Source organism: Nannospalax galili, unplaced genomic scaffold, assembly GCF_000622305.1.
Source record: "Nannospalax galili isolate Female #2095 unplaced genomic scaffold, S.galili_v1.0 scaffold113, whole genome shotgun sequence".
NCBI lineage: Eukaryota > Metazoa > Chordata > Mammalia > Rodentia > Spalacidae > Nannospalax > Nannospalax galili.
The window spans coordinates 1932358-1958554 of record NW_008335444.1 but is presented as its reverse complement, the minus strand read 5'-3'; positions in this window follow the sequence as shown (position 1 = coordinate 1958554).

Genomic DNA, 26197 nt, shown 5'->3' with positions numbered 1-26197 from the left:
GTGTGTGTGTATGTGTATGTGCCCGTGTCATGGCCCACGTGTGGAGTTAGAGGACAACTTGTGAGAGCTGATTCTCTTCTTCTACCACATGGGTCCTGGGGATAGAACTCAGGTCATCAGGCATGGTAGCAGGTATCTTTACTGCTGAGTCATCCTGCTAGCCCAACCTCATTTAATTTTATGTCTTATAGAGTTTATAATGAGTAAAAGATTATATAAGGGTAATAATTCATCTGTAAACCTAGAAATGTACAGCCAATTTTGAAAGAGATGTACCCTAGCTCAGAAAAATGTTATTGAATAGGTTAATGCTGTTGTAATGAAATGCTTCTTCTAATTAAAAAATAAAAAATAAAGACTCCTCAAAGTTGAAAATTCAGTCACTTAACCATTTTAGACTATTAGAGCTAGATCTTATAATAATATGTAAAAGATGCTATTTGTTTACAAGTCTTCCTCTCTTCTTAATTATGTTATCTAGTTCATAGTTTATCATATGTATCCCATATAATTACTGACTTCAGATGTAATCTCAGCAATAATTCAGTCGTAATTTTTAGAGAACATGGAAAAATTTCATGTATTTGAATCCTAATTCTACCATTGATCAATAGTTACTTGGTCTGAGTTTTTAGATTCTCAGCTGTAAAAAATACAGTTAATGCTACTTGCTTTACTTATTTTAAGTAAATGCATTGTAAAAAATATTAAACACATTAAGTGTTAAGAATATGTATCTGTACATAATTGTTCAAATAAATGTCTGTGTGTATGTCTATATCAATCATCTTGTGCTGCTGTCATCAAATACTATTTAGACTGGGTGGATTAAAACGGTAAAAGAGATTTATTTTTCACAATTGGCTTAGAAGTCCAAGATCAAGGTGCTGGCCAATTAGGTTCTAGGCAATAGTTCTCTTCCTGGTTTGTAGACTATGCCCTCACATGCCCTCTGCACAGTGAAAGTGAGTAGAGTTTGAGGAAATGAAGGGATAAAGAAGGAGAAGACAGAGGAAAGAGCGTTAGTTCTATCACAAGACCCTCAGGACTTAGCCCAATTCTGACTCCTAAAAGCAACATCTCCAAATACCACCACTCAAGGGGAGCTTTGAGATTCATAAGAGTACACTGACATTCAGCTCATAATAATTCATATGTATGCATTGTGGTTTGAATATGAGATGTCACCCACAGGCTCTGGTTAAGATTGGCTCCCAGCTGATGACATTATTTTAGGAGGCTGTATAAACAACAGGGGGTGGTATGCCTAGGTGGAGGAAGTGGGTCAGTGGAAGTGTGTTCACGGAGGCTTTCTGTTGCTCTTGGCCTCTTCCTTTCTCTCTCTGCTTCCTGGACTGTCATAAAATGAGCAACTTTGTGCCACTACACTCTTGCCTGCATGTTTTACTTCACCATAGGCTCACAGCAATGGAGCAAACAGTCCATGAACTGGCACCTCTGAAATCTTGAGTCAAAATAAATCTTTCTCTCTAGTTTCTACCAGGTACTTTTCACAAGGACAAGAATGTCTAGCTAACATAGTAACACAGTACACACACACACGCACACACACACACGCACACACACACACACACACATACACACACACACTCTGTGTATTAATTTAATAAGTTAAACATATGAGTCTCTTTTACCTCAGGTATCATTAGGAGACCTAAAAGAACAATTAAGACATCTACCACAACAGAAGTAGCTTATTAGTTTCCACAGGAGTGAGATATAACTAATAGAAAGTGGCATTAAGGAAATAATACCAAAGTAGGTGCAATCAGCAGAGCAGTGTGTGATGCAGTTAATGCCAGATGGGGGATAAGGGTTGCTTTCCCAAAGGGTGTATTGTTTCTGTGAGTGTTATGGAAGAAAGTACCAATGGGCATTGAGTTCTAGAACCAATATGATTCTGGTTGTTTTCAGTGGAAGGCTATGTATTTCCTGAGCCCCATCCTCTTACCAAAGGGTAAATGCTGAATAATAAAGCAGGCTCACATACCATTCCCTTGTTAGCTTGCCTTTCAAGAAACTTTCTAGACATTCTTGTCTTTTTTGTTATTGTTTTGGATTTATTTATTTATTTATTTATTTATTTATTTATTTATTTATTTAGAGTCAGGGACTCCCTGTAACTCCAATTGGCCTGGCACTCTTTATGTAGACCTGACTCGCCTTGATCTCACAGAGATCCACCTGCCTTTCCCTTCCCAGTTCTGGGATTAAAGAGGTGCACCACAGATATAGTCCATAAATGTCTCTTTATGTACACACACACACACACACACACACACACACACACACATATTTACTCTTTGCACATCAAAAAACATGGGAATTTTTCATCTCCTCGGGAATAGTTATGACCCTCTTAGGAATGATAACACTCCTGGTTGTTAAAGGCAGTCATGATAATTATAGAACATGTAATGTAACCAATCATGAGCTAAGAGGGAACTCTGGGCAAATGTGGCATTTCTGCCTTAAGATATGGCCATGTTAGCACCCAATGATAAGAACTAGAGCCATTTTGCTATCCTGAAGGAAAACCTAGAAGGATTTAGGGAATTAATCTAAACTGACATGTCAACACTTGAAATACATATTAGCAAACTCCACGTTTACTTTTATTCCAGTTTCTTCATATGTGAGGTAGTAGATATCCTCAGTTTTAAAGCTATATTTGATGGGTATTTTGTTTCTTGAAATTGTAAGCATCTCATTGAATATCTGTGTACACAACTAGGCTCAGAGACCACCATGAGCAGATGCACACAGATGCAGAAAGCATTTGAGGTAGCATCTTGAGATAGCTCAAGGAAGATTGCTTTTCTGTTATAAATATAAAACTGAAGAACACAGTATAACTTAAAGCCTACTAACTCCAGAAGCTTATTAGTTGCCTAATAAAAGGCACTGATTTTCAAATTAAACAGTTCAGGCTTTATATTGTTGCCAACTTGTTTTATGAGACCGACTCTCACTCTGTAGCACAGAACTTTCTAAATATCCCAGGCTGTCTAGAAGTTCATTGCAATCCCCCTGCCTCAGCCCCTCCATTGTTGGAGTTACAGGTGTGAGCTACCATCTGCTTTCAAAACTTGCTTTTGTTTTTTCAAGCAATACCCAGGAGATGTATATTTGGAAGGAAAACAAATGTCAGTGATGAGCTAACTAAAGGAAGTTTGGGAATACTCTGAGAGAGATGTAATTTTACTGGTGATACTATATAGCTGAACTTGCACAAGAAACATTCACAGGGGTTGAACATGTTCATCTTGATCAATGGGGAAGTACCGTGGGTAGAGAGAACTCAAGAGCCCATTTCCAGAATTGCTGTGTGGGGAGAAGAGGGGGAATGGGAGTGACAGGAGAAACAGAGATGAAGACCAGAGCAGAAAGATTGGAGACTGTGAGCAAAAGCATCTAGATAGACTGTGTTACTTTGGGGGATATGCTGAATTTCAGATGTCAGTAGGACACAGAGATGAACGTACTCATCAGACCTCAGACCTACACAGCTTTGCTGGTCTTCTCCAGCTTTTACTCAATTATCTCCAACTTCAAAAGAGGAATTGCAGATGAATCTGTCCCAAGTAATTAATACACATTAAAAGAACAAGCACAAATGTGCTTTCTGTAAACACTTTAACAAAAGCAGAGTTTGTGGGCACTCAGATTCTTGGGCACATCTTCTCAGCCTATTCAAACATCAGCCGTATTCTCATTGGCCTGTTTGGGCTCTAAGTAATTTTAACAGCTATTAATTTTTTCTGTCTCATTTTAACTTTCTAGACCACCTGGGGGGGAATGATGCATAAAATAATATGTAAAATCATATATGGAATCTATAAATGGATAAAAATTTAAACACAGAAAATTTGCCTTCAGTGTCAGAGTGAAAAAGCTATTATAAGTAACATAAATCTGAAAATGCTTATGTCTAAACTAGAGCAAATGAAATCATTAATTTGGGTTTTAAGAAGAAAAGTAATTCAGATTTTTAAGTCCCTCTTTGCTCCCCACAAATCAAAACAAAACAACCAATACCACCAATATTTGCAGTGTGGGAATTCTACTGCCTCTCTAGCAGTAGAATTCTAGCTATTGTTTGAGAGAGGATTTCTACACGTTCTACGAGTCTTTCACATGGTTGTGGTTGTTTCCCATATGTTTTGACACTGTTCAGAGCCTGACTTCAAAGGAATCTTCTTGCTGGAAAATTTTGGCATTGAAGCTTCAAAAGGAAACTTCCACAAAAGTGCTTCATGGGAGCTGGAAGGAAGTGTTACACATATTCTCTGGAAAAGAAAAATAATGTGCTGCTTTGCTTTTGTAGAATTTGAGAGTTTATAATGCTCATCACATTAGCCTCTTTACCTCCATTCAATCATTCTTTAGTTTTCCCTTTTCCATCCTGTTTTGTGTTTGTTTGTTTTTTGCATGGGAATGTCACCAACCTCCCTGTGTGTCGGGGCGGGGGGGGAGATCTGCAGCCACAAGGGCCTGAGAGATGTTGCCCTCCGTGAGAATCATCACATTGTATATTTTGCAGTTCACGTGTGACAATGAATTGTCTTTGATTTTTAAACAAAACAGTTTCTCTTGATTCACATTTATTCTTTTAAAAATATTTTTATTATCTTTATTTAATGTGTATGAGTATATTGCCCACATGTGTGTAAGTGCACCGGTGTCATGCATGCCCATGGAGGTCAGAAGAGGACATCAGATCCCTTGGAACTGGAGTTACAGATAGTTCTTAGTCACCATGTGGGTGCTGGGAATCGAACTCAGAGAGCAGCCAGTGCTGCTAACTGCTGAGCCACGTCTCCAGCCCTCCACATTCATTTTTACCAAGAAAATTCGCATGCTATTAGCTGAAAGAACTGTTCAAGTTGGAGGGACTTACTACACAATTTCAAGAATGCAGACACGCTTTGAGTTTGGTAAGTCAAACAAATATACCAAAATAACTAGACCACATCACAATTCCCCTTAACTCTGTGGAAACAGAAGAGATGGAAACTCCTTTCCAGATTCCCACTATAAGCACAAAGCCCCAGCAGTTCCTACACAGGTGTGACATTACTGCACCTGAAGCATTCTTAACTCCAGTCAGGGAGCTGCTGTTTTCCAAACACTGCTCAAAAGGGGAAAAAAGCGTCCTTCTGATGTCTCACATTCATCATGTCCAGGAAAATTAAAATAGGAAAGGCAAGAAGAGGAAAGCTAGGGATGAACTCACACAGAAGTGCCAGTGGGTCTGCAAACCTCCTCTAGCACCAGCAGACCTTGAAGTACCAAGGAGAATTTGATTGCAAAATTTAGACTAAATAAATGTAATTTTTTTCAAAAACCCTTTTCCAGTTGAAAATTGTTTGCCATATTAAATGTTTACTAAGATAAGCACCTTCGTTGTTAAGAATGTTAAAAGAGTGCTTAATCTATGTCCCTTAGCCAACTTAATTTTAAATATATGTTTAAAATACTATGGATTACACAAAACTGTTTTGAATATTACTCAATGTGATGGTTAACATTGTCAACTTGATAGGCTCTGGAATCACCTAGAAGATAAACGTCTGGACACACCTGTGATGGAGAGTCTAGATTACCTTAATTGAGATGGGAAGATACATCGTAAATGTTGGCAGCACAATTCCATGAGTTGGGTCTTAGGATGAATAAAAAGGAAGAAAGTGAGCTGAGCACCAGCATTCATCTCTCTCTGCGTCCTGACTGTGTGTGCAATGTGTAGTATGCATCAAGCTCCTGCCTCCCTGATTCCCTCCCCAAGATAGGCCATATCCTTGGACTGTGAATCAACACAAACCCTTCCTTAAGTTTTTTCTTCAGATTTTTTTGTTGCAGGAATGAAAAGAGTAAACAATATAATCACAGTTCATTATGATCATCAGTATGCAACTTTGAATAACAGTCATTGTCAACCACAGTCTCTTGATCCAGTAGATTCATAGAATTATATTAACATCATATCATCTGATTTGAGAGCATTTGCATCTCCCTGAAAGAAATCCTGTGTCCATTAACAATCATTCCTCAGGGGGCTTGAGAGTTGGCTTAGCATTTAAGAGCACTGACTGCTCTTTCGGAAGACGCACGTTCGGTTCCCAATACCCACATTGTGGCTAACAACTGTCCTAACTCCATTTCCCGGGTGATCTGATGCCTTCTTCTAAATTCCACTGGCATTGCATGACATTGGTGCACTTACATACATGCAGGCATTACACTCATACACATAAAATAAAAAAATAAAATATTTTTTAACCAAAAAATAGCAATTATTCCTCATTCCCTGGGCCCTTCCTGCAACCTTTACGCGTCTTTGAATCCTCTCCATTTCTACAGATTTTCCTGCTCTGGGCTTCTCATGTGAATGGAGTCAGCCAATGTGTAGTGTCTGTGATTGCTTCTTCTACCTACTATGACTTTGTCAAGATGCCTCTACATTATGGCATTTTTACCCTTAAATGCTTTCAGTTTATCCATATAGAAATTTGTCCTATACCCACTTTTCAATTGATATCTGGGTAGCTTCCATTGGCTGTCTTGCATATTCATGACTTAAATATCTATGTGTATGTATAGTAGACACATATTTTCCATCTCTCTTGCGTATATACTTATGGGAAATGTTAGTCACACAGCAATTCCATGCATAACATTTTACCAAATTATTTTCTCAAATGGCTGCAGCAAAGTCTCCTTACCAGGTTGCTGTTGTTTATTTTTCTCATGGGACATTAAATGGCATCTTAGATTTTGATTTATATTCCTTTCATGTCTAATCAACATCTTCTGAACTTATTGGTCATGAGTATATTTCCTTTGAGGAAATTCATATCAAACGTTTTTTTCAATTTTTACCTGAAATCCTTTTTTTTTTCCAAACTGTGTTTTATGTTCTGGATACAGACTTCTTATTAATAACAAGACTTCCAAATATGTTCTTTTAGATTAATATCCAGAATAATATCCAATATATATGTATACATTCTGTGGATTATCATCTCACTATTTTTAAAAATATTTAGTGTGTGTGTGTGTGTGTGTGTGTATGCACACATTTGTGGTACCCTTACAAAGGCAGAAGAGGGTGTCAGAGCCCTTGGAACTGGAGTTACAGGTGGTTCATGAGCTGTCCGGTGCAAGAGCTTGGAACTGAGTTCTGGTCCTTTGCTAGAGCAGCAAGTGCTATTAACCACTGAGACATCTCTCCAGCCCACTTTCTAAATGGCACAGTTTGCTACTCACATACACACACACACACACACACATTGACACAGACATACAGACATACACACATTGACACAGATACACAGACACACACACACACACACACATAGACACACAGACACACCCAGACACAGACATAGAGACACACAGACACATAGACACACAGACACACATACATACAAAATCTTGTCTGAATTTGAAGAAGCCCAAGTTATTTATTCTTTACGTTTTCCTCTTACTTGTTTGGTGTTACATTTAAGAAACTCTTGCTTATCTCACAGTCACAAAAATCTGTCATTTTTTCTTAGTAGAAATTTATTGGTTGTACTTTAAAATAAAAGATGTAATAAAAAGAATGTCTTTAAAAGGAAAGAAACAAAGAAAAGAAAGAAAGAAAGAAAGAAAGAAAGAAAGAAAGAAAGAAAACTGAAAGAGAAAGAATGAATGATCCTCCAGACCTTTTGAAAATAGGAGACTGTTTTGGTAGGAGTACTTTTAGTATTTTAGTATTTTTAGTAGGTAGTATTTTACTGTAGGGATTTTCCCTGAAATAACAATCAACTGTCTTTTCAAGCCCCGGAAAGCATTAGAGAAGAGGGACTAGCCTGAGCTCCCCATCTCCTTCCTCCATTCTACTTACTCATCCTGCCAGGCTGTGGGACTGAGGCAAAGGTTAAAGCTGATGTTGAAGCTGAGATGGAGACAGATCTGGAGCTGGAACGAAGTCTCCAGGTACCACTTGGTTGGGGCAGAATCTGAAGCTACAGCTGGAGCTACAGGACAAGCTAGGACTGAGCCCAGTAAGAGGATACAAAAGAAAGCCGGACTTCTGGCACATTCTCTTCTGACCCTCTTAATATTAGCCTCTTAGGGCTTAACAAATCACCACAGACGTCATGGCTTCAAACAAGACTACTGTTTGTCTCACAGTCTTAGAAATTCACCATCAAGGTAGAGTGAGGTTGTGCGTCCTGGAGCTTCCGAGGGACAATCTCACACTGAGATTTGGGTTGTTACTGGCATTCTTGGTTTACAGATACAGAGCTGCTGTCAGTCTTCTGCCTTCACACAGCTTCGCTCATCTGTTCTGGGTCTCAATGTCTAAATTTTCCTCCTCTTATGAAGACACCATTCATTCTAGCCTTAGGACCTTTTCGAACTCATCACAACTTATCTTAACATGATTACATCTTCAAAGAGCCTATTTCTAAACAAGGCCAAATTTCTAGCTTCCCATTAGATGTGAATTTTTGGAAGACACCACTTAACTCAATACACTTCTTTGGTTTGTTTTTGAAGTTTGACCATGTTCTAGCACTTAATTATGAGGGAGCAGAGCAGCTGACTTACAGGAGGACAGTGCTGAGGCTTCCTGTAATGGCCAAACCCAGTGAACGTGGAGTCAGGGAGCAGTAAACACAGAGGAGCGTTATCTTATTTGATAGTGAGGGAAGTAGGCAGAGCTTGTTTCATTAGAGCATTGCCTGAGCACATTGGATTTTTCTGTTCTTAGCACTGGCTTTCACTTTGAATGCGTTAAAAGTGTCTAACTTCACACTCTCAGAACAGAGCTACTGTGAGTGTTTTAGGTGCCGCAGAGTGACCTACTTTAGATGATCAAAACCTGAGGTGTGAGGAAAAGTTAAAACCAATTTTGATACTAAGTAGAGGAAGTAAATGTATGGAAGATCCCAGGAAGCTGTGAGCTGCACTCTCATGCCCACAGTTTGGAGGAGGATCTAAAGAACCATCTGTCTATAAAGTTCCTAGACAGGTTTTAGCAGTCATCATGTAGACAGCCTTAGCTAATTCCCACACAGAGAGACTGTATCACACTGACATCACTTAGGACTATTAATGTCGTTTGACACCATATGAGAATAACCCAAAAATAAACGCTACATAATCATGTTGAAAGGAATATACCAAATCATTATACAGAGTCTCTTCTGAGCATATTTGAATACAAAATTGATGTATTCTAATGCCATACTATATCCCTTTACTTCCACAGTTTGCTTAGGAGTGGTTCAATTCAGTTCTGTCTCCCACTAGATCTTTTACTAGTCATAATTATTGAGGCTACACTGAAATGAGAATCTCAAAACTTCTTAACAACATAAAGTTATTACTCTTGTGAAGTCACATGTCAGTGGGTGTTTCATTCTTCCGGTGGGGTGCCTTTGGGAACCCAGTGTTCCTGCCTTCGTGTAGTCATCCCTCACCTCTTCTTGGGGTGTCTTCCAAGGAGAACTTCCAGGGAGGCTTGAGGTGTCTTGAGTCTTGCCTGGACTTTAATGACTCATTTTAATGAATAAAGTATTACAGAAATAATAGGTTGCTACAGCCAACAGTAGGTTATAAAAAGACAGTAGTTTCCATCCTGGGAATTCTTTCTCTTCCTCTGACATCACTTACGCAGAGGGAAACCAGCTGGCATGCTACAAGGGAACTGTAGAGACAGTCTCTCATGGCAAGGGAACAAGGCAATGGTAACAATCATAACTGGGCTTGATGCTCTTCCCTTACTAGAGTGAGTCCTTCAGTCTTCAGAGGAGCTTGCAGCCCCTGGGAATCAGCAGTCTGATGTGGGAGCTTGAACCTGTGCCTGACTCAGTCCACAGAAATCCATAGAATACCTATTTGGGGTTAATTTTCATAATGTTAGCAATAGATAACTCATATATCCAGCAGTTTGAAGATCTGGCAGTTCTGTCTTGAATGAACTCACAGTAACATGAGAATTAAAATGATGGTAGTAATGAAGAATGTGTGCCTTCGTGGACATGTGTTGTTTCTGGTCTGCTTGTTCTTCAGCTCCCACACTGTGTGGACCAAAGCTAACTTCCAGGGAGGCTTGGAGACACAAGCATTCAGTTCACACTGGGGATATTTCCATATCTGTCACATGGTATTTTTTCCATTCGTTCAAACGTTCAATCAATAAATATTTCAAAAGTTACTGCAATGTTTAAAAAAAAGGAAAAGAAACTCTTTTTCAACCCTGTCACCTCATTAAGCCAAATTCCCCAGTTCTTTTCTTTATTGCAGTGTTACACCTCATAAAAGACTTGTCCAGACATTCTTCTTCCACTTCCCGCACTCCACCAACTGATTGAGCCTATGGAAAGCTGACTTCATTCAAATTCAGAGAAAGCACATTTGAAGAGTTACAATGATTTCTAAAGGTTAAACCTGAAAACCTGATTTTCAGTCCTCACACTTGTACTCTGTGGTTCTCGAAGCATCTCAAGAGCCTTTCTGGGATTCGCCATCCCTTTCTATCTTTGGTGTCTTTTCTTATTTTATTGAATGATTGTAGGAGGTCAATGATAAGAAACATAACAGACCAACTCAGACTGGGTGAGTATTTATTGAGTCTTTTGCAGAGTCAGCAGAAGCCACAGATTAGGAGACAAGTGAGCTAAGTTACTGACAAACTTAGGACAGGGCTGAGAAGGCTGTAGCTGAGGCACTAACAAGGAACAAATGAATTAATAGGGGTAGCTGTTAAATTGGTGAGAATAGAGAATGTGATGATGCAATTGCTCACCTAAGTGGCTGGGAAGACATGAGGGTTATGTCATTGAACTGAACATCACAGCTGGAGGGCCAGCAGGCTGGAACTCTGTCTGGAGGTATAAAGTAGAAGTTTTGGCAAGAGCAGGCGGATGTTAGAAATCAGGCCTATGAGTCAGGGAGGTAAAGATACAATCCATACTTGGCAGTGACACCCAGCAGTGTCACTGGAAACTGTAGGACCAGGTGTGAGCACCATGAGAAGAGAGACTGGGAACATAAGGTCAATGTCACAGCATCTGGAAGCCCAGTGTTTGGAGAAACAGAGAAGTAACACGGTGAAAAACAAAAGAAGGAACAGGAAGGAGGTTTTGTGGGGCACGTTCTAGAACAGCCCAGAAGGGTTTTTCTTTTATGTACACAAACCAGATTACATTCTATAATCCAATTTTGAAAAATTATTGTTTGTTGGGACTGGAGAGATGGCTCAGCAGTTAAAAGCACTGACTGCTCTTGCAGAGGACCCCAGATTGATTCCCAGCACCCACATGGGGGCTACGAACTGTCCTTAACTCCAGTTCCAGGGGAATCCAAAGCTCCCTTCTGACCTCCACGGCATTTCACAGCATGGGTGCACTCACATACATGCAAGCAATACATTCACACACATGAAAAATAAAAATAATAAATAAATTTTTTAAATTATTGTTTGTTGTTTGGTTTTTGCCCAAGCTTTATATACATAGTACATGCTAATTAAAAGTACCAGACTGGTGGAACTAACCCCCTTGGATATTTAACAGCCATACTTTGAGGCCTATGCTAATGTGGTCAGAGAGACTTAAAGGACAATTTTTGCTCCTTGCCCTCCAAGGTTGACTAAGTTCCAGAAGATTATGGAGCATCTCTCAAAATGTCCAGTAACTGTGGTGAGACACCTGTCCTCTTGATCAAGGAGGCCATGGAGACCCCACCAAATGGACTTGAACCAGTGTCCAGTCTACAAAGAGGAGGGTCAACACAGAGGAAACATTTCCTCCATGCTTCCCAGTGAAGCCAGCCACAGTCGAGAACAGGACCTTTGACTTATCTTCACATAGATGGAACTGGTAAAAGAAAGGATCTGGGGACTCCTCCCAAACCCATGTGACCCCCTAGGAACAGATCCTCAAACTACCTTAAGAGTAAAAATAAATTAGTTTATTTGGGCCAGATGTATGGTCTTAAACACCCGAAAGGAAAGTATAACCAAAGATTAAACGGGTCAATATAATTCTTTAAGAGTCCATGTATATAGCTAAAGGCTACATAACAAGAAAAATTGCCAGACAGGAGATAACTTCCTTTGAGTTGTTGGCCAGGGTGACCCAAGAGACTCCCAGGCAGTAACCCAGCATAGAACTGGGAAAATGAACAGCAGGCCCCAATCTTATCTAAAGGAATGTTGGCAACTGATCGCTGCTACATGAAGAAGAACTGATCTTCCTAAAACAAGGGACTCTAGATTGAATATTGACAACTGATTGCTGCTAGATGAAGAAGAGTTGACCTTCCTAAAACAAAGACCTCTAGATAGGCTGACTAGAGTCAGCAGATGGACAAGCACTGGGGAATGGCTGGGGGCACCAACAACACAATGGACAGTAACAGGGATGACAGAGTATATGGGCTCCTGTGGCGGGGGGGCTATGGGAGAGTGCCATTTAGGATGTGGGTTTAAAGATGAATAAGATTGTTTGGGAATGTTCTATATGAAATACACACACACACACACACACACACACAAAATGAAAAAAAATATATTGTTTGTTGGACCAGGCATCGTGCAACACATCTTTAATCCTAATACTCAAGAGGCAGAGGCTGGTGGATATCTGTGAGTTTGAGGCCAGCCTGGTCTACATAGTGAGTTCCAGGCCAGCCAGGGCTACATAGTGAGATCATGTCTTAATAAAGAAAAATAAATAAACCAAAATTATTTGTTGACACATACAAATTGTATATATCGACACATACAAATTGTATATATTTGTGTGGCAGTATGTGATGCTTCAACACACACACACAGTGTAATATTTAAATTAAGGTGCACTCATCTCAAATATTTAGAATTTCTTTCTGGTTAAAAATACTCAAATCCCTTCTTCAAGGTTTTTGGAAAATTATCAATACATTATTGTTAAAAGAGCAACACATAGAAATCCTTATTCCTATCTAATATAATGACACTCGCAGCAATTCTCCCCCTACTTTCTTTTGTACTCCCTCAGCCTCTGGCAACTGTCCTTTACTGTCCATGCCTAGGTGGTCAACATTTTGATTCTGCATAAGAGCAAGATCACCCGGCACTTATCTTCTGAGCCCAGCTATTTTATTTAACATAATGATCTCCAGTTCTATCCATATGGCCACCAATGACAGAATTTCATTCTTTATTTATTGCAGTATGGCGTTCTATGGCATATATGTACCATAGTTTCTCCATCCATCGGTTGAGAAGTGAGATGCTGTTTGTGTGTTTTGACTGCTGTGAGCAGTGTAGCAATCAACATCAGTGTAGCTCTTAGACACACAGATTTCATTTCCTCTGAAAATATACATGGTGGTTCTAGTTTTAGTTACCTGAGCACTTTACACACTGTTTTCCATAAGTTATACTGATTTATGTTTTTACCAACTCTATATTACTTGCTATCTTTTATGTTTTTGGTCATAGCCAGTCTGTTCAGCGGTGCTTTTGATTTTCATTTCCCTGATTAGTGATTCCAAGCCCTTTTCCGTATTTGCCATGCTGAATGCCATCTTTGGAGAAACATCAGGGTCACTGCCTACTTCCATCATTATTTATATTGTTATTTTAATGTTGAGTTTTTGGTTTTCTTTTTAAATTTTTTAAAATTTAATTTATTTCTATTTTTCGTGTATGAGTGGTTTGCTTGCATGTGTGTAAGTGCACCATGTGTGTGAGTATCCATGGAGGCCACAAAGGGGTGTCGGATCCCCTGGAACTAGAGTTATAGAGAGTTGTTAGCTGCCATGTAGGTGCTGGGAGCTGAACCTGGGTCCTCTGTAAGAGCAGCCAGTGCTCTTAATTGCTGAGCCATCTCTCCAGTTCCCTTTTTGACTTGTTTATATAGTCTGGATATTCTGTGGCCATCCTTTCAGTTGGTCATTGCCACTGGGCTTGTATTTCTTTTGCTCATCTTATGGGAACTGAGAGTTGGTCAGCAAAGATCACTTGGTTAAAAGGCACTACAATTTTACTCCTTTTACTTACCACTAATAGATTTATACTTCTTCCCTCCATACACGTAGGTTTCTCCTCCTTCATCTTGCATACCTTCCCTGACTGCTTTCACAAACATATTTGTCATCATTTCTATTAATAGTTAACAGCAAAATGTTCTTGGAACTGTCCTTGAATTGGAAGTGGCTTTCTCCCTTCCTTCAGCCCTTGAAGGCTTCATCTCGATTCCCACATTCACTTGTGTAATACTAATGTCCTGTTATTCTCCTTCCTGTAAAACAAGCTAGCTTAAATACCTTTGTATTCACCACCATGCATCATCTATCACCTATCTCACAATAGATTCCTGAAAAGGAGTTCATATTGGGAACTACTAGACATTAGATTTCTGCTACAGACTGTTAAATTTCAAAATAAACTTCAACTGTATTCAAAGAGTTATTCCAGCTCAGATTCTTGTCTCTGTATTCTATTTTGAGTCAGTGTCTTTAGGGCTCATATTTAACTGCATACATGTAGCTCATGTTCACAAATAATATTTATTCATTCTGTTATAGACTCAGAAGTTCATCAGTTCTAAATACTTTTTGTGTAAGATTTCCAATGAACAGTTGTTGCTATAATGATGAACAAATTTTTATCTACCTTGAATATATTTTACCTGTGTAAAAATTTAATTGCCTATAATGTGGTAAAATTTATTTATTCAATCTTACATGTTTACTTTAGATTTTATTGTTTTGGAACTAAGACATCTGAATAAAAACTGAAGACTTCGTTCGTGTCCAGTAAGTTAATTTACTAATCAATCTATGAGTAATCAATCCAATTGTCCTTTCAGTATTTGAAACATATGTATTAAAGATCATAATGTGTTTGTTTCATAATTCCTGAATATCTGCATTCATTTAAATAGTACAACTTTTAGACTTTAAAATAACTAAAGAGAAATACTTGTAATTCGTAATTTTGTTACTAAGTATGATAAGCATCAATAAAGCCAACAGACTCTCATGTTTTCACTATAGATATGTCCATGCTTTCACAAGTGAAAATGTATCTGGTGATGTAAGTTATTCAGTCAACTCTGATTATTGGTTTAAAAAGTCATGCTCTTATTTCCTAAATTAGGAAAATCATTTTTAGATACCATAGCAACCATTCTGTATTAGAATTAAATTCTAGCTTTAAAGAAGTTGAAAATCAGTTGTGATATATTTATTTCCTCTGGGCATACATATTCAGTAAAATAGTGTCTTTTCAAAAACAGTAAGCCCAGTTGTTTATAGAAATAGAAAAACAGAAGGGAGAAAGCAAGGAAGAGAGGTGTGGCTGAGAGAAAGTAGCAAAATAATCTACCTGTAAAATTCAGCATTCTGTTCCTGACACTTCAGCTAGAGATTGTTTAGTAGGAAGATTTGGGTGTTAATGTGTAAGTGACTGGAAAATCTGTCACCATGCCAAATATAGAAATTCTGCAAACAGAAAAGAGCAGGAAAAATCCACAGTTAACATCAGTTTGCTCATCTGTTAATGAGTATCACACAGTGTCTGTCCCTTAGGTTGTCCTATAGAATAGCAAATGTAGCAGACATAGGGATCCTTGTACTTGGTATCTCGTACGAATAGATAAATGTTAACCATTATTTCTGTGTTAAATGCCCCATTTCCATACTATCAGACTTAAATATTAAAATGACTTTAGATTTACTATCCACTATGGATAAAGTGCATATGTTTATAAAGCATATGCAATTAATTCACACATAGGCATATATTGATATATCTGTAAACTTTATAGACAGTGAATCTAGCATCTTATGAAAACCCAATGAAAGTTTTCAAAAAGTTATATATTCATGATTTATGTTTGATTTTGTTTTATTAATTTTCTTAAATGAAGATATAGAAATTTGTCTTGGGCTTGAGCTAAAATGCAGTTGAAATGTTTATCATTTTCATTTGCTTTATGATATTAATTGGACTTTTTAATATTTCAACTTCTGATAACTGCTATTCTAAATTATTAAATACACATAAAGAGAATGTACTGAAAATCAAAGTGTGATAACTGAATACCCTTATTTGCATGATGAAACCATAGTCAAATATTCCTGAATTCTTTCTCATACAGTAATAATAACAAATGAACGTCTACTGTCTTACCAGCAAAGCAAAGAAGAACCCTGTGATGCCACTCACCACTGCTGGTTTGATTTTGAGCAAGTCACTCCTGAAAACCTGGGCCATGGTTTAAAATGATGCTGTTTACCTCATATCAATATTGAACAAGTTAATATTTTAAATTTTTACGTGGGCTTTTTGTAGAAGAAGAGTGTTTTAATGATGCTCTCTCTAAGTGCAGTAATCATTACTTGGCAAACATTTTCCCCATGTTTGAAAATAAATTTGGTGGACGTTATCACTCTGAAGGAACAGAAAGACGCTGGCAGAAATTAAAGCAGTACTTAAAGATGGCCAAGTTTATAAGAATCGGGTAAAGGTTTCTATCCATCCAGATTTCATCTCATCTTCTTTCCAAAATATCACTAATAAATATTTCACCCTTTTGCTCTCAGCTGTTCAAGCTGTAGGACTTGGGAAGGGGCTGAATGAGAAGGCAAAAGGAGGGTGACAGGAAAAGATGCAAAGGGTTTGTTTAATTAGCATTTATGCATCCAGCATAGGGCTTGTGCCTAAGCCAGGTTTACAGAGTTACTTATACTAGGAAGTCAGAGTGCAGCTCTATAGTTAATGCCATTAGGAAATTCTTAAACCGGAATTAAGCAGAGAAATCTGCCTGATGGGCAGGAAGCATTTCACCTTCACTCCACAAGACCATAGTGCTGTTGGGGATTTATTGAAGTTTTCAAATACTGTTTGTATCACAATTTCCTAGTACTAAAAATGTATGTAGTCAAAAGACTTTCATACCATTCTAGAAAGCCCAAAGCTTTAGAAATTGCAGTCAATTTTGTTTTCCTAATTTCAAAAGTCACAAATAAAAGATTTGTTTTCAAGCAGGTGTTCAGAGATTATCTGCAGAGGAAGAAATATATGGCATATTCAAATTAATTTTGTTTTTTTGTCTGTTACCTAAAGAAACCATGGTGAATTTTAGGGCAACTCTAAGAGATTACAGAGGCTCTTAAGTAATTATCATTTGTTTGTTGTTTTGTGTTTTCTCCCCTAGGTTAAAAATGGGGGGGGGGTTCAAGAGATGGCTCAACTGTTAAGAGCACTGACTACTCTTGCAGAAGACCTGGGTTCAGCTCCCAGCACCCACATGGCTGCTAACAACAGTCCCTAACTCCAGTTCCACGCACTCCAACAGCCTCCTCTGACTTCGATGGGCATTGCATGGATCTAGGTGCATTTATATACATGCAGGCAAAGCACTCATACACAAAATAAACATAAACCCAAAACAATTAAAAATAAGTGGGTAGATGGGAAAACTATTTGCTTTTAAATGTAGGTTGCAGAATAAATTAAAAGGTCTAAATCAGTCAAGAAGGGTCAAAATTTTGCATCATGGCACTCCTGTCCCTGGCTGTGGGCAGGTCTGTTTATTCATTTAGAATGAAACACATGAGATCCAGCAGACTGCCTTACAGAAGCCTGGGAGAGGACCCTTAGAGCTGGAAGATGCCCTGCTCAGAGCGCATACTATGCCTTTTCTTTTTTTCCCACCAGCAACCCTTGCTTTCTATTTTATTGGTTTTCTTTTTTTCTTACTCTTTTTCATAGGATCTTCTGATGCTGCTAACTTTTTTTTTTCAGATGTTGAAAGTTACTGTAATGAATCGAGAAAGAAACTTGTAACCCCACAAGCTCAGACGAAACTGTCTAGTTCCTGCCTCAAGGAGAGGTAATACCAATTTGACTTTAGCAGGATTTTAAAAAGTTGGTCCAGATTATGTCATTAATCAGCTAGCATGTATTTAGTGACCACCTACTATGTGCCAAATAATTGGTAAGGTGGTGGAACTGAAGCTCAGGCCCATACAAATTCTGTCTGTTCTCTTACTGGCATTCTCTAGGCTGAGCAAACTAGGGCCTTCTTCGGTCTGTCACTGGGCTATCGCATGCCTCTGCACCCACAGGAATGCTGTTCATTAGTTTCTTTCTTATCCCATTGGACTGCATGGTGCACAGAAGAGCCAAGATTGACTACGCCTTATTCATCATGGTAATTCCAGAATATATAGGATCCTGGCACATAATTAACATTCAATCATGTTTATTAGACAATTAAATGAAATCGAATTAAATGTTAATGAAGCACTTAATGTTTGACAACTAGAACAGGAAATAAAATGAAAACAAAACAGATGTATTGAGAGATTAGTTGCCTTTGGTTTATTATGTTGAACAGGTTAGAATATAGACACATAACACACACATACATACACACATGCATATATATATACACACAAACATACATGCACACACTTTTGTGTATGCACATGCACGCACACACACACACACACACACACACACACACAAATCATGAGTTCCCAAAATACTATTCCTTGTTCCTTTCAATTCTACTGTGTCAATCCTGTCCTCAGTTTGAAAATAATTAACCAGCTACTTCACTGACTTCTGATAACCAGTAGCAATCATTGTGTTATTAATTAAAAGCCTACTTTGCTTAATTGATTTACAATAGTGGACACAAAAGCCACAGTATAGCAGAAACATCACTCTTGACCATTGTTTTATGCACACATCCTGCACCTAGTTGTGAAATTTTAATTAGATGTGAACTAAGATGGACAAAAACTAAACTAAACTAAGATGGACAAAAACCATTTTCCCTTGGAAATGAGATTTCTGACTCATATTTTAATAGACAACATGAAAGAAAGTTTAACAAGTGATTTCAACCCTGGCTTCAAGCAATGGAATGTGTTTGAGGTCTTAGACCACACACTCAATCTCTCTGTGCCTCAGTTATGTCATCTGGAAAGTGGTGACACAATGTCTGCCGTCTTTATCTTATAGAGCCATTATGCATAAGAAAATTTCTTACAAACTCAGATGGTACATACGTTTAAGGAAGTCTTGCGATCTTATGATTATGATTACCCTGGCAATCATGATAATGGAACTGAACCCTGCTCTGAAGGGTACAACCACATAATTACAGTGTTACCTCAGGAATGGTTCTGGAAGTTCCCATCTGCAAAGCAGTATCTGCTACGTCCTTAAACTCATCAGACAAAGTACACACTGATGGTCCCTGAAGAATTACTGGCACATTAATTTCCTTGCCTAGAAACATCTGGATCCTCTAAAATTAGATTCTTGATGACGGATTCCTGAAGTGCTGCCAGATTTCTGTGAAGGTAATTTTGTACAGTTCAACAGGGCCTGAATACCTATTACAGCCAGGGACTGGTTGAAACCACAGTGACTTAGAGAGACAAGGTTATCATTCCTGTCCTCAGAGAGCTCACAGTCTAGGGCAGAGGGATACCTTCAAAATATGAAATGAAGTTATATGCAATTATCGCTTAAATTAAGTGGTATTACAGGAGATAGCTAGAAAGAGATCAGAGGCTCTTTTGATGGAAAGGAAGCCCAAGTTAAATACTAAAAAACAGGCAAAATAAGTGCAAAAGTAAAAGTATTCCTAGCCAAATGAATGGCACAAGTGAAAGAACTGAAACTAGGGAAAAAATGTGACTGAGTAATGCTGCCAGATCATAGAGAGGTTGGACTGGAGAGGAGTGGAGAATAGAAGACCAGGTCCTCAGAGAGCACACGGTCATGTGCTCAGCGTGCAGAGAACAGGGAAGTAGCACTGTGAAGTGCAGACTTAAAATGGAGTGCTCCAGATACCTCTTTTATTGAAGGACGGTAAGACCGGAAGCAGGGGCATTGGTTGGGGAGTTAATGTGACAATTCAGAGAAATGAGCTCCCCAAAAAATAGTAACTAAGAGAGACAATACTATTTATGAGAATACTTACGTATGTATATATTATGAGCAATACTTAAATAAGTATAATGAGCCATGGCAACTGCTTGAGTTTGACATTGCAAAACAGTGAAACATCAGGGCAGATTTTGCAACACAATGGTATAGTAGATGTGGCTTTTAGTCCATGGAGTCAACATGCTAATATAAAACTTTAGAAATTGCCTCGCTTATGATTCCAGTCTAAATTCTACCATATGGTTGGGGTAAGATGCCTATTGTCTTAGTGCGAAGTGTGCCTCACTTGTCACCGTTTGGGAAAGGTTTTATGGTCCTCTCTATTGAGGACCCTCTTCCTGCTACACTTTCCTAGGAAATGGACCCCAGGGAAGCCTGCCGCCCTTGCTTTCTTCTCATGATTTGGGGATGATCATTCTCTGAGGACAATTCTTTTCAAGCCCCTTTTTGGGGAGCATGTGAAAAGAGAGTCCTTAGAGAGTTACAGAGTTCTCCATACTTAATCGACTATGCAGGAAAAGCACTTTCTTTAACCAACCACATCTTCCTCCTAGACTTCAGCTTGCCTATTGCTTGCTAATTCTTAAGGATATTGTGTTTTCTCCCTTCACTGATTCCTACCCTACTTTTTCTTCCTCCCTTTTGCCCCACCCACCCTTCCTCCCTCCTTCCCTTCCTTCTTTCCTGTTTTTTTTTGGCCTGAGGAGGAGCCACCAATGTGGAGCAAAGTTCCCTATATCAGATGATGAAGTCTGTTCAAGTTGCACCAGATGATACAAAATCCAAATGTAGCAAGCTTATTAACTGGTAACCTTCAGGCCTCAGGTGGTGGAAAGAGAAGCAGCTGTAAGCATTTGGAATCAGGATCACAGCTCCTTCTCTCTGGTCTGGGGACATACAAGGAGCTGCTCTGGTCTTGGTGGAACATTTGAAAAGCTAATATATGCGTATGTGAATGTGTATGTATAAATTTATATATACATGCATATATGTGTCTGTGTGTATACACACATATGTGTTTGTGTGTGTGCCTGTGTATGTTTGTATCCATAGTTCTAGGGACTGAGCCTAGGACTTTGCACATGCTAGACAAGCATTCTGCCACAGAGCTCTATCGCTAACCCTCAGTTTACTGTTTTGGTTCATTTTGAGACACTGTCTTGCTACGTTGCCCTGGTAATTTGTGGCAGTCTTCTTGCTCAGTTTTTTGAGTGCTGGTATTACAGACCTGTTCCACCAGACTCAAATACACACATTTCTAACAGAAAGCACTCAGACTACTGTTCCTCTCTTCCAATCTTGGATCTGTATAGAAAAAAAGTACTTGCCTAATCTTTGACCGGTCGTGTCTCGCTCCCCGATGCTAGGCCCCCTACTGCTTCTGTAGTAACAAACTACAGAAATGATCCCCAAGCCATCATCTCACTAATGTTCTTTTTAAGTTTTATTATCCTTACTTGAAATCATCCTTTATGCTGTAGGCTGCTAGGCCCTAACCCAGGTAAACATATTTGACATATTTTCAAAACACCTTCCTATTATTTCAATATTAGGTCATATTTTTGAAACGCTTTTGTGGCTTGCAGTTAAATGCATGTACTTTCTGTATGCCATTCACAATACCAAGTCTATGCTATAGGTTTGTGTTTCTTTTTGCTGTGAATCAGATACCAGTGGAGTGGAGGTTTGAGATTAAAGGTTTCACCTTAGACTTCTCCTAGCTTGCTGTATGGCGCCCAACTCCCTGCAAGTCCTACTAGGATTCCATGACTGACCCGGTAAACTTGGTTTTCCATTGGCACTTTGGTTCTAACTCAAAAAGTCTCAAGTCACGCATAGGAATCATAGTCCGAAAACACACACAAGGTCAGGAGACAGTTTCAAACGTTTCATTTTTTTGTTGTTGATAGTGTGGCAATAAGAAACAGCAAATGACATCATATTCCAATTTTATCCTTTACTGAGTAAACTTGGACAAACTTTTCTCATGCCTAAGTATCCAAATTTTCACGTGTTCAAATTAGACGCAGATGACAGAGTGACTGTGAGAAATAAGTGTAGTCCACTGTGGGCAGGCTGGCATATGCCAGCAAGAAGGAAGGGCGCAGGGAAGGCAGCATCTCGGTCATCCAGCAGACTTTGCAATTTGTGAGGCACATTTCATACTTAACAACAATACTTTGATAAACATGAATTTTACAGTCAATGTGTAGATATAACTAAAAACAAAAGCAAAAGCAGTAAGTGTCTAAGTTAGGAACCCCCATTTCATTTATGTTGAACCATGTTTTTTTTTTAGTTATTTTTGCTTGATAATCTCACACATGTGTATGTGTTTGGATCCACCCCACGATCCTCCACTTCTAATCCCTTTGCTATCTGTCAACCTAATTTCCCTCTCACGTTTCTGTGCTTTCTTTTTCACTTTTTTATTTATTTTTACTTATTTTTTAAATTTTTTTTAGAAGAAGCATTTCATTACAGCTTTAACACACGCAATAACAGTTTCCAGAGCAGAGACACATCTCATTCAAAAGTGGCTATAAAATTTTTAGGTGCTCTGTTGAACCTAATAACTGAAAACTTAGAAGAATCATTTCATTACAACAGCATTAACATACACAATAACAATTTCCAGTGCTAAGATGCATATCTTTCAAAATTGGTTGTAAAATTTTAGGTTTACTGTTGAATTAATACAGTTATACAATATTGTACTCAGTATAAACCCTATAAGACATAAAATTAAATGAAGTTTTAACCTTTAAAAGAGCTCTCTATTTCATTATTAAAATACACAGTTTCATGCAGAAAACTTCATTTTTAATGCAATTAACACTAAAGTGTTTGCATAAGCGTTTCTAATCTCTATGTATCTGATTGGTACTAGTCACAGTCGGTTACTTTCTGAGCTCCTTGGCATCTAAGCATGGATATAAAGTCATCAGGTAGATTTCAATGATAATGTTTTTCACATCTACTAATTACTAAGGAGCAAAGTTTTATGCTTTGAAGAATTATTATTTTTAAATTTTTTAAAAAAAAAATTTAATAACAACATGATTAGAAGAAGCACTTCATTACAGCTTTAACATATTCAGCAACACACTCCAGAGCAAGGATACATCTCTTTTAAAAGTGGCTGTAAATTTTTAGGTCCACATTTGAATTAATACCACTATACAATATTGAACTCAGTATAAAACCTGTAAGAAATAAAGTCGAGTGACTTTTTACCCTTTAAAGATCTCCACTTCATTTTAAAATATGCTGTTTCCTACATTTTTAAAGCTAATAACATTTAGATGTTTACACATGTGTCTCCAATCTCTATGTATCTGATTATTACTAGTTACACTTGGTTACACTCGGATCCTTGACACCTGAGTATGGATATAAAGTCATCAGATAGATTTCAGTGGCAATGTTTTTCACCTCTACTAATTAACATGAAGCAAATTTTTATGCTTTTTCCTCAAATATGTCATATTTTTTAATTTGTTGATTTTTTTGTGTGTATCATTTGGATCCTTGGCACCTGTGTATGTCTATAAAGTCATCAGGCAGATTTCAATGGTATTGTTTATCACCTCTACTAATTAGCGTGATGTAAATTTCCATGCTTCCTCTTCAAATATAATACATTTTTTAAAAATTTGTTGATTTTTTGTGTGTATATATCACACAGAACATCCCAAACCATATTATTCGACTATACACCGACTTCCCAGTTGGCATCCTCCCATAGCCTCCCTCCCCCAACTAGAGCCCTTATACTCTGATATCCCTGCTACTGTCTGCTGTGTTGTTGGCACCCCCAGCCATTCCCCACTACTTGCCCTTCTGGTGAATCTAGTCAGCCTATCTAGAGGTCTTTGTTTTAAGAGAGTCAGCTGTTCTTCATCTAGTGGTAATCAGTTGTCTATATTCCTTTGTATAAGGTTGGGGTCTGCTGTTCATTTTCCCAGTTCTATGCTGGGTTACTATCTGTGAATCCTTTTGGCCACTGTGGCCAACAACTCAAAAGAAGGTATCGCTTGTCTGGCATATTTGCTTGTTATGTAGCCTTTAGCTATACATATGGACTCATGAAATTATGTCGGCTCATTTAATCCTTTTAGGTGTTTAAGGCCATAGAGTTAGTCCAGATAAAACTGATTTATTTTTACTCTTAAGGTTGTTTGAGGATCTGTTCCTCAGGGGTCACATGGTCTTGGGAGGAGCCCCTGGCTCCTTTCTTTTACCAGTTCCACCTATGTGAAGATAAGTCAAAGGTCCTGCTCGACCATGGTTGGCTTCACTGGGAAGCATGGAGGAAATGATTCCTCTGTGTTGACCCTCCTTTTTAAGACTGGACACTTGTTCAAGTCCATCTGGTGGGGTCTCCTTGGCCTCATTGATCAAGATGACAGGTGACCCACCACCATTATAGGACATTCTGAGAGATGCTCATAGTCCCCTGGAACTGTTTGACCTAGGAGGGCAAGGAGCAAAAATGGTCTTTTATGTCCCTCTGACCAAATTATTATAGACCTCAAAGTATGTCTGTTAAATACCCAAGAAGGTTAGTTCCACCAGTCTGGTATTTTTAATTACTGTGTGTCATGTAGATAAATCTTGGGCAAAGACCAGTTGTTCTCAGATAAACTTTACCTAGACATATATTTCTTGATCTGCTATGTATAATTTGTCAATAGGTTGTAGGAGTAATATGGTTCGCTCTGCTTTTCAAAACTAGCTAGGCATTGTTTATCTCTCACATTGTCTCTCCCCTCCATCATGGTTTTCCCACTTAAGGTGCCCCCATTTCCCCCCTTTCTCCCTTACTAATACCATTCCCTATGATCCTACCTCTCTTGATCTCCTTCATTCCCTTTATCCCCTCGGTTCCTTGTATACCCTTCCCTCTCCCCTGCCTTAAACTAACCCAATTTTTATCCGTATCTCCCTTATTAAGGCCTGTTTCCTACTGTTCTTCTCTTTCAGGTTCTTTCTTTTCCTTTACCTCCCTGTTTCCTTTCCATTATCCTGGATCCTGTAGTTATGTCTGGATACATACTCACTTATCAGGGTTTGGTTCTAGGATCCACATATGAGGGAGAACATATGTCGATTTTTTTTTCTGAGATTGTGTTACTTCACTTACTATAACAGTTTCTAGTTCAATCCATTTAGCTGAAAATTTCATGATTTCATCTTTCTTTACTGTTGAGTAAAACTCCATCGTATAAATAAACCAAATTTTCATTATCCATGATCAATTGAGGGACACTTAGGTTGCTTCCATCTCTTAGCTCTTGTGAAAAGAGCAGCAACAAACATGGATGTACAAGTGTCTCTGCAATAGGATGAGTTCTTTTGGTATATGCCAAGGAGTGGTATAACTGGGTCAAATGGTAGGTTCATTTGTAGTTTTTTAAGAGGTCTCCACACTGCTTTCCATAGGGGTGGAATCAGTTTACAGCCCCAGTGAATGAGTGTTCCCCTTTCCCCACATCCTCTCCAACATTTGGTATCATTTTTTTTCTCTTGATCTTAGCCAGTCTGACTGGGGTAAGGTGAAATCTTAAAGTGGTTTTAATTTGCATTTCCCTAATTATTAGTGATGTTGAAAATCTTTTAAGAAGTTTCATAGCCATCTTTACTTCTTCTTTTGAGAACTCTCTGTTCAGCTCCTTAGTCCATCTTTTAATTGGGTTGCTTATTGTCTAGGTTCTCTGTTTTTTGAGTTCATCATAAATTCTGGTTATTAAACTTCTGTTGGATGTGTTGTTGGTGAAAATTTTCTTGCATTCTATGGGTTTTCTGTTTGCTTCCTTGGTTGCCTCCTTTGATATACAGAAGATTTTTAGTTTAATGAGGTCCCATTTGTTAATTCTTGCCCTTGTTTCCTGAACAGTTGATGTCCGGTTTAGAAAATCCTTTCCTACACCTATATCTTGTAGGTTTTTCACAACGTTTTTCTCTAACAGTTTCAGAGTTTCCGGCTTTACATTGAGGTCTTTGATCCATTCGGATTGACTTTTGTGCAGGGTGAAAGATAGGGGTTTAGTTTCATTCTTCTACAGGTGAAGATCCAGTTTTGCCAACACCATTGTTGAAGACGCTGTCTTTCCTCCATTGTGTGTTCTTGGTAGCTTTATCAAATATCAGGTGGCTGAAATTGTATGTACTCATGTTTGGGTCTTCTATTCCCATCCATTGATCTGTGTG